Raw genomic sequence first — 16,598 nt, forward strand, 5'->3', positions numbered from 1 at the left:
TTGTCTATACAAATAAAATGGGAGTAAGTTAACACTAGCCCCCGTGTCTAATAACGCTGTCGTCAGATAGGAATCTCCTAAGGTGCATTGTCAGATGGGGATCTACCGGGTCCTTGTACTTAACAATTCCATTATTTTCGGATAAGGTTGGGAATTGTTCGTTAAAAAGGCTTCTTTTGGTATATTTGTCTTACGCCTAGTAGTACCATAAATTCCTTAAGAAACTTAGCATGATGTGGTAGCTTTTAATAGCTTCGAGGAAGGGAAGGTTTATAGTTAGATTCTTAAAACGTCCTAATCTCCTCGTAATTTGTATCCCTAGTTAACATGGCTAATTTTTTTGTGGAAACGGTGGTTTCGTCTATATTTAGCAATGGTATCACCCGGATGTTTAACCGTGGCTTTCGTTTCTTAGGTTGTGTTGTAACCGGGTACCTCTACGGTGGTAGGCTCTTCAGTTTTTATTTCGCTATCTAGTAAAATAGTAGGTGTAGGGGCAACTGGTGGGGTAACTATAGGCATAGTTACCTTGTTATCAACCACTCTGCCAGAACGGAGAGTGGTGATGGCATTTATCTCACCTACATTTTCATATTCATTACTAGTATTATCGGTTACCTCAAAGGCTGTGTTTGTTGTTTTAGGATTAGGTATTGCGTGACCTGGCAACACACCTTTGGTTTGGGCTTTATCTTGAGCCAACTGTTGGGTTAAATTATTAACGGATTGTAGAAGCTGTTGGTTAGATTGAGCCATGGTTTGGAAAAGTTTTTGGCTCACTTGTATGAAGGTGTCAAGGCGATCCGGTTGTGTGGGTGTAGTAGTCACGGGTGGTGTGACTGGAACTATTTCACGGAATTATTTATGGGTGGATTTTGATAATTATTATTGACCGAACGATACCTCTATTAGCATTATAATTATTATAATTACCTTGACCTTGTGCTTGACCTTGTCGAGGGTTGCACTTGGTTGTTATAATTATTAAAATTACCCCCGACCTCGCCCCTTGTCGTGAGTGGAGCTTGGTTAAAGCCGCTCGTTGGCCTAACATATTGATTATTGTACCCTTGAGGGTGTGACGTGTTGGTTATTTCTCCAACCGGAGTTGGGATTTTGTCTCCCAAGGGGCTTAGGTTCACTATTAATGGAACAAGCCTGTTCATAGGCTATAGGGACGATGGGAGTCGGGATGCTTTCGGGACTCCAAACGAAACTACATGGGTTTGAATTTACATTCATGACGGGGATAGGCTTTTGTTGTCAGAAATGGCCTCTACCTTTTTTTAGTGAGTGATTCGATTAGAGTTTTAAGCTCGAATCGTGTTTAATTTCAAACATACCGGGCGACCTTAACTTGTTGAAGAAGGACTAGCGGAGCGGGAGTAATCGTCACTACCCCCCAATTATTATTTCGCTTTAGTTTGGTCCTCTAAAATTTATAAGCCTCCGGGGCTCCTTTGCTTAAGAAACTACCCCATTCATTATGTCAAGGACTTCTTTATGGTGGTGTAGAAGTCCTTTGAAAAAGGCACGAACTAACGGTCTTTCGCTAAGTTATGGTGTGGACACTCTATAAGCGGATCGGTGAAACGATTCCAAGCCTCAAAATGATTCATGAGGATTTTGTCGAAAGAAATGAATCTTGGAAAGCATCTCATCCGTCTTTAGGGGTGGGTAAAAATGTTCCATAAACAAACAACAAGTTTAGCCCACGAGTCCACGTAATTAGGCTTGGGCAGTTAACCAAGACGCCTTTATCGGGTAAGGTGAAAGGGAATACCCTTTAATTTAATTTGTTCCGCACCAACCGTAGGATGGTGGAATGTTGTTAGGACTTGTTCAATCCTACGATGACAGCCGATAAGGTTTTTCATGGTCTAAACCATGAAAAAACGGGTAACAAATTAAAAATATTTGGAGGATTCTCAAATCCCACCGGTCTGCTAGAACGATGCAAGATTTGGGGCTATCGCCAAGGCTTTGTAGAAGTCCGAGAGGGAGTCTCTCTTTCTTCCCCATTATATCGGTGGTGTGTGTGAAATAGTAGTTAGAGGTGTAGTGGGTGGTATACTAGATAGATTTGATTGTTGATGTTGTTGTGTATTTACGTTCGGTGTTTTTTTTGTTCGGCCGGACCTTAATCTCATGCAAGACTAAGTCGAACTTAACTAAACATGCAACACTCCAAACAATTCGATATACTAGTATAAACCTCTAACGAGAGATCGCGAGGTGTGGAAGAAAGGAATACCGATTAAGGCCTTGCTTCTCGCTTTATGAATAGCGTCTTGTTTTTTAGTTTGTTCGTATAGAGCAGGTTAGAACACTGAAAAATATGAAAGATCAAAGTTCGAATCAAACCGCCGAAATCCGATAAATTTAACATGAAATGCCATTCGCATAGAAGGGCGTGATCGCTCCGAGGTATTTTCAAATTACAGTGTTTTAAGCGCCGGTCGCTTAAAAGTCAAATTCCAGAACTTAACTGGTCGCGCTTGTTAGGGCGGTGGTCATTTGTAAAGTCAAATTCCAGAACTTAGCTGGTCGCTCCTCCTTGAAGCCATTCGCCATTATATTTTCTCGAATTTGTCAAAGTTGAAATGGGCAACCACAGTATGAAATAAACAAGGGTGGGTGGGTTTAATGGGACTTAAAAATGATTACTTCTACAAGGAAAACAATGCTAAAGTGCAACTAAGATGGCAGCGGCGCCATTTGATAACCGCAAAATGTATAGTTTACCTACGAAATGAACGATGAATTGAAAACGTAAGTAAACTAAAACTAATCTTTTACTATCTCAATTATCAAAGCTTCTACTCTCGATGCGAATTGCACTAAGTGGAGTAGGAAGTTCGCTCCATTCCTAGTTCCCTAGCATGGATTGTTTTCTAAGTCTAAGAAATCGATCTTTAAGTCAATGAGAGCTTTAATGGGGGAATTATACTACGATGCAATATGAAATTGATTATTTGAATTTAAACTACGAATGCTATGGAAATATTATTGTTTGAATCTAGATAAAGAAATTAGAGGGAATTGAATCCACCTCGACTCAACTTAATAACCTAAGCGTAGAATGTTATATCTCAATTCTCCACGTTCTTCTTGCGAAAATTTCAATTCTAATCCCTAGTGTTCATGGCATTCCTACCGGATGCTAACTAGCATGTGAGGTCGCCCACCCATTCTCATGGCTTAAACACGACCTTCTAGAGTGGAATAGATTCTACAACCAATTCTATACTAAACAACTAAGTCTTCATCAAGGCTTCATCAACCCCTCTAATGGAGGTTTTAGCCTTGAGTCATCAAAACATCATTTCCCATATTATTATAACTAAACATACTATCAAGATTCGAAATTTACTTAATTTAAACAATAATGAAATCTAATTTAATGACTAAAATGAAATAAGGACGAATTGAAATTAGATCTAGAATTGAAATGACAAAATCGAAATTGATAAAGAATACTACTTTATTTATCTAATCAAATTGAAGAGCAAGATTCAAAGGTTTAATCTAATACAATAATTTAAATGGAACTAAACTTAATTAAAACAATTAAATCTAGATCTAGAAGCTATTCTAATGGCTACTTTCTATATAAGCTATCTACCCTAATTCTCTACTAAATAATCTACCATTAACAATGAGCTTCCTAACCTAACTGCCATTAACAATGAGTCAAGCTTTTGTTTTTATACATCCAGATCCAAAAATCGTGCATGGGCTTGGAGCCATGTTTTGGGCCAGAGAATCAGGCCCAAAACCCAATTCTTTCAGTCCAAAAAGGCCTCTTCAGCTATATTCGGCTTCAACAGACTTTTCGTCCACTTCTGCTCCTCTGATTGGGTCAAGACTTGGACCATTGCAAAGCTCTTTCCGAGCCGGTCGTTTTGACATAAGGTAGGCCCAATTCCGAGGTCTGAGTCCAAAGATATGGCATTCGGAAGTTCTGCTGACTTTTGCTCCTTTATCTCGCTAAAGTGGCACATTTCTGCACATAATGGACTTTGAAGCCTGAAATGCATAAAAACACGTAATCAGTATTAACTCTTAATTATTACTCACATAATTGGTCTAAAAGTATGATTGTTAAGGGGTTAAAACTACAGTTTTGGGCTCTTATCAGTGGCTTTGTTTATATTAAGTTTAATTGGTTGGTTTTTCTTCTTATTTAGTTGTTGGCTTGAGATGTTGTGGAGTGTGAATGTGTGATGTCTATGTGAGATGGACTAGTGAGTTATGGTAGAGGTATGTGCAGGGCCCCAAAATTTAATTTATTTTTTTTTTTATTCTGGACTAAATTTTAGTAATGGATATATCCGTTACATTAAAGTTGACTAATCGTATGTCACACATCCATTACTAACGGTTATTTCCGTGACAAACCAAATATTTCAAACGTTAGTGGCGGCTTAGCCAAACTTTAGTAACACTTGTAACCGTTACAAATGACCGATTTTAAAGGATAATCAACAGTTTACTATCCATTACAAATATTTATAGTAACGGATATAACCGTTACTATAATTAATTTAAGTAACGGACATATCCGTTAGTAATTTTTTCCTAAGTGACAGTGACGCCCCAGAGTTAACAGATATAACCGTTAGTAAAAATATTAGTAAAGGATACAGTTGTTGGTAAACACCTTTTCTGGTGTAGTTGGTCTCAGACTTTCATTATTCCCGTTACAATGATGGATAAAATAGCTAAGGTATGCACAAAGTTTCTTTGGAATGGCCCTGATTTAGGTAACATGATGCATCATGCTAGTAAGCATACTGTTATGCTAACAAAGGAAGAGGGTGGTCTTGGCATGCTAAATATGAGGCAATGGAATCTTGCAGCTTATAATGGATTGGTGTTTAAAATTGCTTCAAAGGAGAAATCTCTATGGTGTTCTTGGGTTTGGCAAAACCTCATTAAAAATAAACACTTTTGGAATATGAACATCCCTATTAACAGCTCTTGGGCATGGAGAAACATATTGAAGAGTAGAAAATCTGCAATCAAGAGCATCAAATATGATGTGGCAAATGGATAACATACTTCTATATGGTTTGAACCTCGGTGTTCACATGTATTACTCATTGACGTTCTGCAGGCTAGAAATGGGATTAACTTACCACTTGATACAACAATGAGTGAGCTACTGATTGGAGGAAAGTGGAATTAGATTGTTCATGACCTTCCTCAAGGTTTTGTCAAGCAAGTTAACTATCTTCAATACTGAGATACACTACAACTGGGATCGAGATAGGGTGGTCTGGACCCCCTCACAAGATGGAAAATTCACCTCAAAGAGTTCATATCAAGCCTTATAAGTGCCGAAGCCCAAGGCTAAATGGAGGCATCTAGTTTGGAGTAAGCTAGTAATACCAAGGCATTCTTTCACTCCCTAGCAAGCATTTTCTGACAGCCTTCCGACACAAGATAAGCTAATGCATAGAAAGATTATACAAAACTCTTCTTGGTTCTGCAATAACCACTGAGAAAGCTCAAAACACTTATTCTTTGAGTGCAGTTATACTCTACAAATTTGGAACAACATCAATCACCACTTGGGAGTTACTTTCAATACCAATAACACAAACAGAGAATGGATGAGGATAATCAAAATGGTTGAAAAGAATAAGTGTGATTATGAAATTTACAAAGCGTATATTTTCGCTTCTATCAGTGGAGGGAAAGAAACATGAGAAGATTTCAACAAAAGACTATGGCGTGGGAACATGTAAGAGACTCAATCATTTATGATATGAGAGTTTATTTGCAATTCACTTTAAAGATAGTTGAAGACACACCTGCATCAAGAAGCTTACTGACAAAACTAGGGATTTCTACACAATTCAAAGAGAGAGCGAGCAAGAGATAATGCAAATGGTTGAAACCAGATCACTAATTTGTGAAACTCAATGCTGATTGATCTTTATCTCAGAAAAGTCATAGTTATGGTGGTGTAACTAGAGATGAAAATGGAGAAGACCTTTTCGCCTATACAGGCTCAAGAGGAGCGAGATCGGTAATGTACCAGGAACTAAAGGCTATTGAGCAGGGGTTATAGAAGTGCAAGGACTTTCTAGTGAGAAAACTGGTGGCGGTCTCTGATTCTCTTAGGGCCATCAATGCTATAAACAATAAGGAAAATGCCATGGTATTGTCAAAAAATTGGTCTTGAGATACAAAAGTTGGCACTAGAATTTGACATCATAACATTTGATCATGTTTACAGGAAACAAACCGAAAGCAAATGCATCTACTTAGCTAGTCTAAGTACTGATGTAAATGAGGAATGCACTTTCAGCCCACCTTTAGATTTAAAGCTATGTAATATTATAGAGGAGGATAAGAGTGGCATGATATATGTAAGACTTTGATTAGTTATGAATGCAGGTTAGGGTCTACCGAACCCTCTACTTTATTCAAAAAAAAAAAAAAAAAAAAAAAAAAAACTTTGGAACACAACAATCATAAGCACCATGACCATTATCTTGAAGCACCGGAACAAGATTGTGTTTGAAAACATCAAGCCTAATTAATCTTACCAAATGCTTTTACTAGATTAGAAGTATTTTTTTTTTGTGCCTCACACCTCTCCAAAGCTCACATAAACTAATATGACACTCAGATTCTTAGCTTTTGTGAATTAAAGGGAGTTTGAGAAATGCCCTGAGAATTCAAAGCACACAATGGCTTCCACCAACAGCACCAACCATTAAGATCAATATCGATGGTGCCTCACGAGGCAATCCCAAAAATGCAAGCATTGGAGAGACATACCGAAACTGTGATGGAAATTTCCTACTTGTCTAGCTTCCATAGAAATATAGGAATTTCTACTAGCTACTGGGCAGAATGCCTAGCCATTGTTGAAGGACTTGAGGTGGCGATTAAGAAAGGATAGCTAGACGTATGGATTGAAGCTGACTCGGAAGCCGCAGTTGAGGCCTTTGGCACATCAACACTCCTATGGCAACTCTAACAGATGGAATCGTATCTTCGATAACATGCAAAAAATTCTTATCACTCTAATTTGGAGGGAAGCAAATTTTTCAGTAGACTAATTAAGCTGCAAAACATGGATACAGACTACTCGACAACATAAGAAAAATGGAGGATGGAAGGCCCACTTGGATTACAAGGTGGGAACACCCAGACTTACATTATTATCATTTTAGTTAATTCAATTTAGCTTTGATTGTAGTTGGTCAGTGGAGGAACTAGATGTAACATGAGTGAGGTGTGAATCTGTTACAACCCACTCCCCAATTTTCTTCACCTCCACCTTTATAATACATTTCGCTTACCTAGCAAAAAAAAAACTACTTATACCAAACTTATATGAACTATCTTATTGCCAAAATGGTAAATAAATAATAATCTTATATATAAAGCGGATACTTGCTTTTTCAATTAGTTCTCATATTTCCAATTTTAGGCTAAAGTTTTTAATCAAAAGGGTACCGAAAAGTTAGATATCACTTTCTTTTTGCTATTCACAGAAAGGGTAAAATTGTAAACGCGCTTCACCCTTTCCATCACTTAAATTACAACATCGACAAACCGTAACAGACGTACCCAAATTATCTACAACGCCTGTTTCATCATCATCCCAACTCTTCTCAACATCCGAAACTCTCTCACACACAAATTCTAATTCAAAAATTATCTCCAACTTGCTTTCTCGATTAGTTTCCGCATTTCAGAAAGTTTGACAACCACTTCTTTTTTTGTTCTTCACGGAAAGGGTAAATCGGTTATTCTCATAAAAAAATCTCATCGGGGAACAACACACCGCTTCGAGCTCTCCCAATTAAGTAGTAAAAACGAAAAGAAAAAACTTGATTTGCTCCATTCCTGCGATTCTCCTCTTCACCCACTCTCTGCTGCCTTACCAATTACTTAATCTGTGTTATTTCTAGGCAATATCTCTTCTCCATCTCAAAAACCTCTTGCACCACTTTGGACGCATTGATTCGCCATGGAAGAGGTTAGATTATTGTTTTTATTCATCTTAATTTAAGGTTTTTATAGTAGTGTTTGATTATTGTTTCATTTGATGTTTATAACCATTTAAAATTTTTCATTCCTTTAAGGATCAATCTTCATCCAGAAACAAGCTTATTGCTTCTCGATTATTGTTCGAAAGTTAGCATTTCCTTTCAACTATTGTTACTTTTGATTTTGCATAATATTCTTACTTTTTTTCATCATTTTATAGTTGGTATTACTCGCTATGTTATCTGTTGTTTGTATACTAGTGGCGTTGTTTCAAAGAAGATTTGCCAAAACTCACCAAGTGGGTCGGAAGTGATCCCTGCTCGGATGAGATTGCGAAGGAGATGTTTGTTGGGGAGAGTTGAGACTAGACTTCGGTTTTGAAGTTGCCCTCACGCACCAAATATTGTATTGTCTTAGGATCAAGTCTTGATTGTGTAGTTCTATAGAATAAGGAAGGTTGGATTTTATAGGTAGGATCGGTGATCAATTACTTCCTCGTTCTCCAATATTCCAATGGTGGGATAAAGTTGGAGAACTGCTGGAGAACAATCACACGATATAAAGTGGATGGAAGTGAATCTTGAATGTGGACAGAGTTGTAGAAGTTGATGAAGTTGTTTGACTCGGTCAAACAAATTCCTCGCAAAACTGTAGAAACCGTTATTTCAGAATGACTATTTCTACAAACCGCGAACACCACGCGCAGCGGAATTAATGGGCGTCCACGATTTGTGATTGGAAAACATACCTTTTAGATCTGGTTTAGATACCTCGAAGAATCCAAGCTTTATCAAATCTGAAATCAACCTCTTGATCTTCTATTGTATTCCTTTAGAACAGATTGACGTTGTGTGGACAATGATCTACCAACCCCTTTCTCTCAAGATCGTAAACAAATTCAAATCTACTTTTCTCGGCCTCTTTTCTCTGATCCAAAGAATAGTGTATTTCTGTCGAGAGAAAGAGTATTCTATTTATAGGCTACAACAGGGACAATGAGGAGAAATTAGGGTTGGGCCTCTCCTAACAGGGCTTCTCAGTCCATGTTCTCCCCGAACACACGCCCAAGTCCGTTAACAAATAGCTTATTCCACTAAAGGCCATTGTTGCACTACCGCCCTAATCCTAAATTACGTGTCAGCATTTATGGGCTCCATATTATATGCTTATTGATCTCTCCGTGTTTAAGATATCGAATGTCCGTTGATTAAGTCAAGTTACTGACAACTACATTAATCAACTTCTATGTCCTTGAGTAGTACCACTCAACCTCATTGTCATGTCGAAATAAATCCACCTGCAGGGTTTACATGACAATCTTTTTGAGCTCCTCAAGGGGACATTATCAACCCGACTTCTTGTGGGACACATATTTCTTCTATAATCAACAGCATACCTTACATACAATGTCATTACCCAATCCATCGAGTTTGTTGATTCACCAATGAATCTCACTCATTGATGATTTAAAGTAATGTACAATGCACGTAAGTGCCCGTTATTATATCCGGATTAGGAGGACAAACATCCATAATAACAGAGGCGTTTGTTCTCTTATATAGTCAGTATAAGGAGAAACAACCTCACTTGGTCCCGCTCAATACACACAAAAGTGTACTAGTGTAATCATATAGTCAAGATAGACTAATACCAGATTATACTATAACCTTACTAATGGTTTGTCCAAATCTATCTAGGTTGTGTACGATTACTTATACTTTATAAGGTACTAATGATATGATCTTCTCTGTGTTCACACCATATCATCTACAATATAAAGTATTAGACACATGCATATAATTAATAACATATATAATATGCATAATATTTGCCCATATGATTCTCATTCAAAATATAAATAATTAGAGTTAATACAAAAGTAATGCTTTTAGTATATAACCCTATCAAACATGTGTGCAATTGATATTGATTTTACGTGTAGGTATGTAGGCTTAATGCATAGGCTTTGAACATGAGCTATGAGTGTGGGCCTTTTGGGCTATGAGCATGGGCTTTATTGTAGATAAGCTCTAAGCGTGGGCTTTTTGGGCTATGAGCATAGGCTTTATTGTAGGTAGGTAAGTAGGTTGGTTCTGAACGTGGGCTCTGAGTGTGGGTTTGTATTGAATTGGGATTTTATTGGGCTACATTTGTGGGGGTCGGAACATCGCCCTCTCTTTGTTATATGGGCAAGGCTCGTGTGGCAAAGAAAAGGTAATTGGATTTTTGGCATGCAGTGCATTGTTTTATTAAATTGATCGGTAAAGTAGAAGTGATTGAAATTATATTTGAGTGTTCAGTACAAGGTATTAAATAAAATGATCGATAATGTAAAAATAGTGTAAGGCAAAAATTAGTTGGCTTTATGAGCTTGGTTAGTTGATAAATTTTAGTGGCAGCTTGGTAAATAAAATTGTGGGAAATAAAAAAAATTAAGGTACGATCGACAGTTGAAGAATTGTTAGACTAAAAGTGATCACCATCAAAGAATTTAGGATTTGAAGCATTACGCTTTTAGTTGGTTTTATTGGATATGCTTGTCTTGGACATGTAGACTTGCGAGATCAAAATTTAGATAAGTGGTATGGAGTCCGACATTAAATGAGGCATTGAAGTGGGCTTTGCTAATGTGCTTAGTATATATCGATTTTCCTTCACCAAGGATTGGCAAATAAATGTCTGCTTATAGATCGGCAATCAAATTAGAGCGGTAAAATTAGATTGGCAAACAAATCAGCCAAAAATAGATCAGGCTAAGAACGCGCTCTATCTGCCATTGTTCTGTTTTCTTATCAGTTAATCTATCGTTGTTGCTGCTGCCTCTACAGGTGGTGGATATGCAGGAGTCACCGTTGCTGGTGGTGGAAGGATTGGTATCGATCGGTTTGAATCTTTTCGGAAACTGATCGGCATCAGCGAGTGGCAAGCTCAAAACAAATGATTTCAATTTAAACCAAATTGCTCGGCATGTTAATTGGTTTTAGGAATTGGATCAGCAAGTAATATAATGGAAAAAGCATCGATTTTTCTTATCAAAGGATCGGCAAAAGGAACGGCAACAATACATAGCGGCAATTTAGAGGATCGGCAACTCATTCAGTGGCAATCACAATTGTTCAGATCGTCAGTTTCAAAGGGATCGGCAGCTCAAAGGGATCAGTAACTTGATTGAAGTACACTTATTTAGGATGATCAAGAAAATTGTTAAGTGTTGGAGCCGCAACTTGTTTGTGTGTATTTATTTATTTATTTATTTTTGTTTTATATGATTGGCAAATTGATCGGCTAATGATCGACTATGGTTTAGTTCGAACTTCGCATTGTTGATAATTTGATAAGTTATTTTGATCGAACTTGGTAGCTAGTTTGATTCGATCGGCAACTTCCTTTTTTTCAAATAAAACCGACCGGCTTAAAATTTAAAGTTGAGCAGTTCAAAGTGATCGACAATAGTATTGTATTGAGTGGCAAATTGTTTGATGGGTAATTGAATTTCGATCGAGATTGACCGAGTAAAAAGTATAATTGGAGATCAGTAATTAACGATTATGTGGAATTTTAAGTTGGCAATTTGTACAAATTGATCGGCATATACTGAACTAGCCGAGGCAATAAGAACTGCTGTCCAATTTTTGTCAAGTTTTGTAATGAAACTTGGGGTGCCACTGCATCTATAGTATAATGATAATACAATTAAATCGGGGGTGTTTCCGCTTTCATAGTATAATGAAAACATAATGAAGTTTGGCATAATATAATGATAATACAATTAAACTAGGGGTGTTTCCGCTTTCATAGTATAATGATAACGTAATGAAGTTTGAGGTGTCGCCGACCCCAAGTGCAATAGTAACGTATTGAATTTTGGGGTGTCGCCGCCCCCATAGTGCAACGATAACGTAATGAAATTTGGGGTGTCGCCGATCCCCAAGTGCAATGGTAATGTATTGAATTTTGGGGTGTCGCCGCCCCCAAAGTGTAATGATAACGTAATAAATTTTGGGGTAGTACAGCCCCCATAGTGTCATGATAACGTAATGAAGTTTGGGGCGGTGCCGCCCCCATAGTGCAATGATAACGTAATGAAATTTGGAGTATTGCTGCCCCCAAAGTGTAATGATAACGTAATGAAATTTAGGGTGTCGCCAACCCCAAGTGCAATGGTAACGTATTAAATTTTGGGGTGTCGCCGCCCCCAAAGTGTAATGATAATATAATTATTTAATAATTAAAATGTATGAATATAATGAAATGTTATGAATGCTAATTTAAATGTATGTATGTAGGAATAACAAATGAATTATAAATGTAAAAGATATTTAAGATGCCCCATGTATGAATGGAAGGTCTTTTGTTCATTATTGCAAAAAAAAATTGTAGTGAATCAATATGACTTTGATGCAGAATGATTGTAAGTATCATCATTTTTTGAGCAGTTGGTAAAGCGCTTCTTGTTGTATGGCTGATTCATTCTTTATTTAGGCTATAAACAGAAGAATATCAATATCATCATATTGGACTGATCAGCATGTCGATGAGCCATAGGCTGGCATGTTATCAACTGTGCGAGTTCCATGACGAAGTCAACCACTCCTTGTTATATGTCGATCCATTGTTTAGTGAGGCAACAAATAGAAAGTTATTGTCATCATCATATTGACAAATCAGCATGTCGATGAGCCCTAAGGTTTGGGCTACTATCGACTATGCGAGTTCCATTATGAGGTCAATCACTTCTAGCTCCGATCCATTCTTTAGTGAGGCAACAAATAGAATGCTATCAACATCATCATATGGACATATTAGCATGTCGATGAGCCCTAAGGTTTGGGTTACTATCGACTGTGCAAGTTTCATTATGACGTGAACCACTCCTTGTTATATGTCGATCCATAGTTCAGTGAGGCAACAAATAGAAAGTTATCAACATCATCATATGGACATATCAGCATGTCGATGGTTTGGGCTATTATCGACTGTGCAAGTTCCATTATGAGGTCAACCACTCCTTATTATATGTCGATCCATAGTTCAGTGAGGCAACAAATAGAAAGTTATCGACATTATTATATGGACATATCAGCATGTCGATGAGCACTAAGGTTTGGGCTACTATCGACTGTGCGAGTTCCATTATGAGGTCAATCACTTCTAGCTTTGATCTATTCTTCAGTGAGGCAACAAATAGAAGGCTCTCAACATTATCATATGGACAAATCAACATGTCAATGAGCCCTAAGGTTTGGGCTACTATCAACTGTGCGAGTTCTATTATGAGGTCAACCACTCCTTGTTATATGTCGATCCATAGTTTAGTGAGGCAACAAATAGAAAGTTATCGACATCATCATATGGACATATCAACATGTCGATGAGCACTAAGATTTGGGCTACTATCGACTGTGCGAGTTCCATTATGTGGTCAACCACTTCTTGTTGCATGCCAATTTCTCGTAGTTACTGAAGTTTCATCTCTATCATCGAGCTACTCAAAATGATTGATATGCTCAATATTAGATTATGATCTACTCAATATAAGACGATCAGAATAAAATGAGATCTAATCAATATTCTTTTTGCTTGCCGACCAATTAAGTTGAATAAGCTTTTTCGAAGTAAAATTTGTTGGAGTGCCAAAATTAAAAAATCAATTAAGACAAAAAATTTCTTGCCGACCGTTTGGATCGGGCAAAGTGAAAACCAATTTTAGATCGTCATTTTTTTTCTTCGGTTAAGGTAGGCAAAATCAAATATTGCAAATTGGCAATGAAGAGGAGAGCCAACTATGAAGATCGGTTCTTCCGTATATAGGGCGAACATTTTCAGAATATGGATGGAAGGTTGGACTGTCACGACCATTTTCTTGACCTGTTACAAGTGAGTCTCCATCTCCATGGCTACCATTGTCAACATACTTTGGCCGACAATGAGCTCTTGGATTGGGACTACGACTTGAGCGAATAGGATGTGAACTGGAACTGCTTGGTGAATAATGTTGTTATTGAGATCGTCGCATACTGCTGTTGCGACGAGCACTTGTAGTGGCTTGACTACCCATCCTACAACTTGGGGTAGGAATTTCATTAGTTTTTCGTTGGTTGGGTAGTCTACCTTGCTGACCTGTATGGATATTTTGCCAATCTCCCTTAGTATGGTTGGATTGGTTAAACCTGTTTTCTTCATGAGATATTTTGCGAGTTGGCGATCTCTCATAGGGTGGTCGGCATCAAGGTCGGCAGAGGAGTTTGTGGATTCGCTTACGATTATACTGGAAAGTGTTGGCTTTCGGCGTTGCACATTCTGTTTGCGCAAAGCCCTTCATAATGGACTCGCATGGTTTCTCTTGGTACGAGAGTTTGTGCTTGGAGTTTTTGACAGAGATGCTTCAGAGTTCAAACGATCCCAAACACTTTTTGTCGTAGACCTTGAATCATCTTCGAGAAGTTCATGCAGCTGTTTCTTCATATTTTTATTTTTTTCTCTCCAATTGTCGGAGATGACGGTCGACTTGAGTTGTTGGATCGGCTGCATGAATACCCACTCTCTTAGCCGTAGATGGCCGAAGACCATCGGACATGGAAAGGAAATTCCCAACAGATGGTGAGTGGTGAACTTGTGCGGTGATAACTGAAGAAATGTATAGTCTACCTACGAAATCAACGATGAATTCAATCCATAAGTAAACTAAAACTAAACTTTTACTGTCTCAATTATCAAATCTTCTACTCTCGATGCGAATTGCACTAAGTGGAGTAAGAAGTTCGTTCCACTCCTAGTTCCCTAGCATGAACTGTTTTCTAAGTCTAAGAAATCAGTCTTAAGTCAATGAGAGATTTACTTAATTACTTAACTAGACTACGATGCAACTACCCACCTAAATGCAACTAGTCGACATCGGACAACTAAGGGAATGCTACGCTGATTCGATGATAAGGAGTTAGAGGGGGATTGATTCCACCTTAACTCAACTTAATCCACTAACGACGAAGTCGTCAGAATCCTAATTGAACTGCTACACGCGAAACAATCGGTTCTTCCTAATCCCTAATTACACATGGCATTTCTACCAATTTATAACTAGCATGTGAACAATTAAACCCATTCTCATGGTGAACTAATTATTTCTGGTGTGGAATAGAAATTACGACGAATTTCCACGATAAACGGGATCAAGCTTTCATCAAGGCTTCTCAACCCCTCTAATGGAGTTTAGCCTTGAATCATTCCGCAATCATTCCCATTTAGATTAAAACTAAACATAATATAAAGCATTGAAATTTACTAATTTAAAACAATAATGAAATCTAAATTAATGACTAAAATGAAATAAGAACAAGAATTGAAATTAGATCTAGAAATGGAAATGACAAAATCGAAATTGATAAAAAAAATACTACTTTATTGATCTAATTAAATGAAGAACAAGATTCAAAGGTTTAATCTAATAAAGGATTTGAAACTAATTAAATAAAACAATTAAATCTAGATCTAGAAGCTATTTTAATGGCTACTTTCTATTCTAACCTATCTACCTAACCTAACTGCTCTGACTGCCATTAACACTAAGTCAAGCTTTTGTTTTTATACATCCAGATCCAAAAATCGTGCATGGGCTTGGAGCCATGTTTTGGGCTAGAGAATCGCCCAAAACCCAATTCTTTCAAATTCAAAAGGCCTCTTCACCAGAGTTGGCTTCCACAGACTTTTCGTCCACTTCTGCTCCTCTGATTGGGTCAAGGCTTGGACCATTGCAAAGCTCTTTCCGAGCCGGTCGTTTTGACATAAGGTAGGCCTCAATCCGAGGTCTGAGTCCAAAGATATGGCATTCGGAAGTTCTCACGACTTTTGCTCCTTTATCTCGCTAAAGTGGCACATTTCTGCATTATAATGGACTTTGAAGCCCCGAAATGCATAAAACACGTAATCGATATTAACTCTTACTTATTATTCACATAATTGGTCTAATAGTATGATTATTAAGGGTTAAAACTACAGTTTTGGGCTCTTATCAAACCACCCCAAACAAAGATTTTGCTTGTCCTCAAGCAAAGATGAGAAATTAGAATAAGTGACCAAAAATGGAGTTCTAACTACTCGCGTTCATTTGAGTGAACGATTGCATTGACCATATGCAACAAGGCTTTAAACCACTAGGAATTCCCTAGTGGACGAAGTTATAGCCTCGTGAGAGTTTTTCAAAGTGAAGGTACTCACAAACTTCATCTATACTACAACGACTAAGAAAATAAAACTATTGTTTCCTTTATTCATGCTCAACTATCTATACATCTCTCTAGCAATTGAATAAGAATAACCAAGTCAGAAACCTAAGTTAATATATGCATAATAATCTATCATCTACAATAAACATATACACAATGAGTAGTACTATAAAATGTTTAGCGTGTTTGTTTCTCGAGAACTTCGGAATAGCGCCCTTAAGTAGGTTCTCACAATAATAGTCAAGAAACAACACTCTGATTTTTCCACTCAAGTTTCATTACTCCAAAGGTGGGCGTACACTTTACCTTACAATCTCAATGACACACAGTGGAGCCGGAGTCGATCAAACACATCCGCCA

Source organism: Coptis chinensis, chromosome 3 (genome assembly GCF_015680905.1).
Source record: "Coptis chinensis isolate HL-2020 chromosome 3, ASM1568090v1, whole genome shotgun sequence".
Classification (NCBI taxonomy): Eukaryota; Viridiplantae; Streptophyta; class Magnoliopsida; order Ranunculales; family Ranunculaceae; genus Coptis; species Coptis chinensis.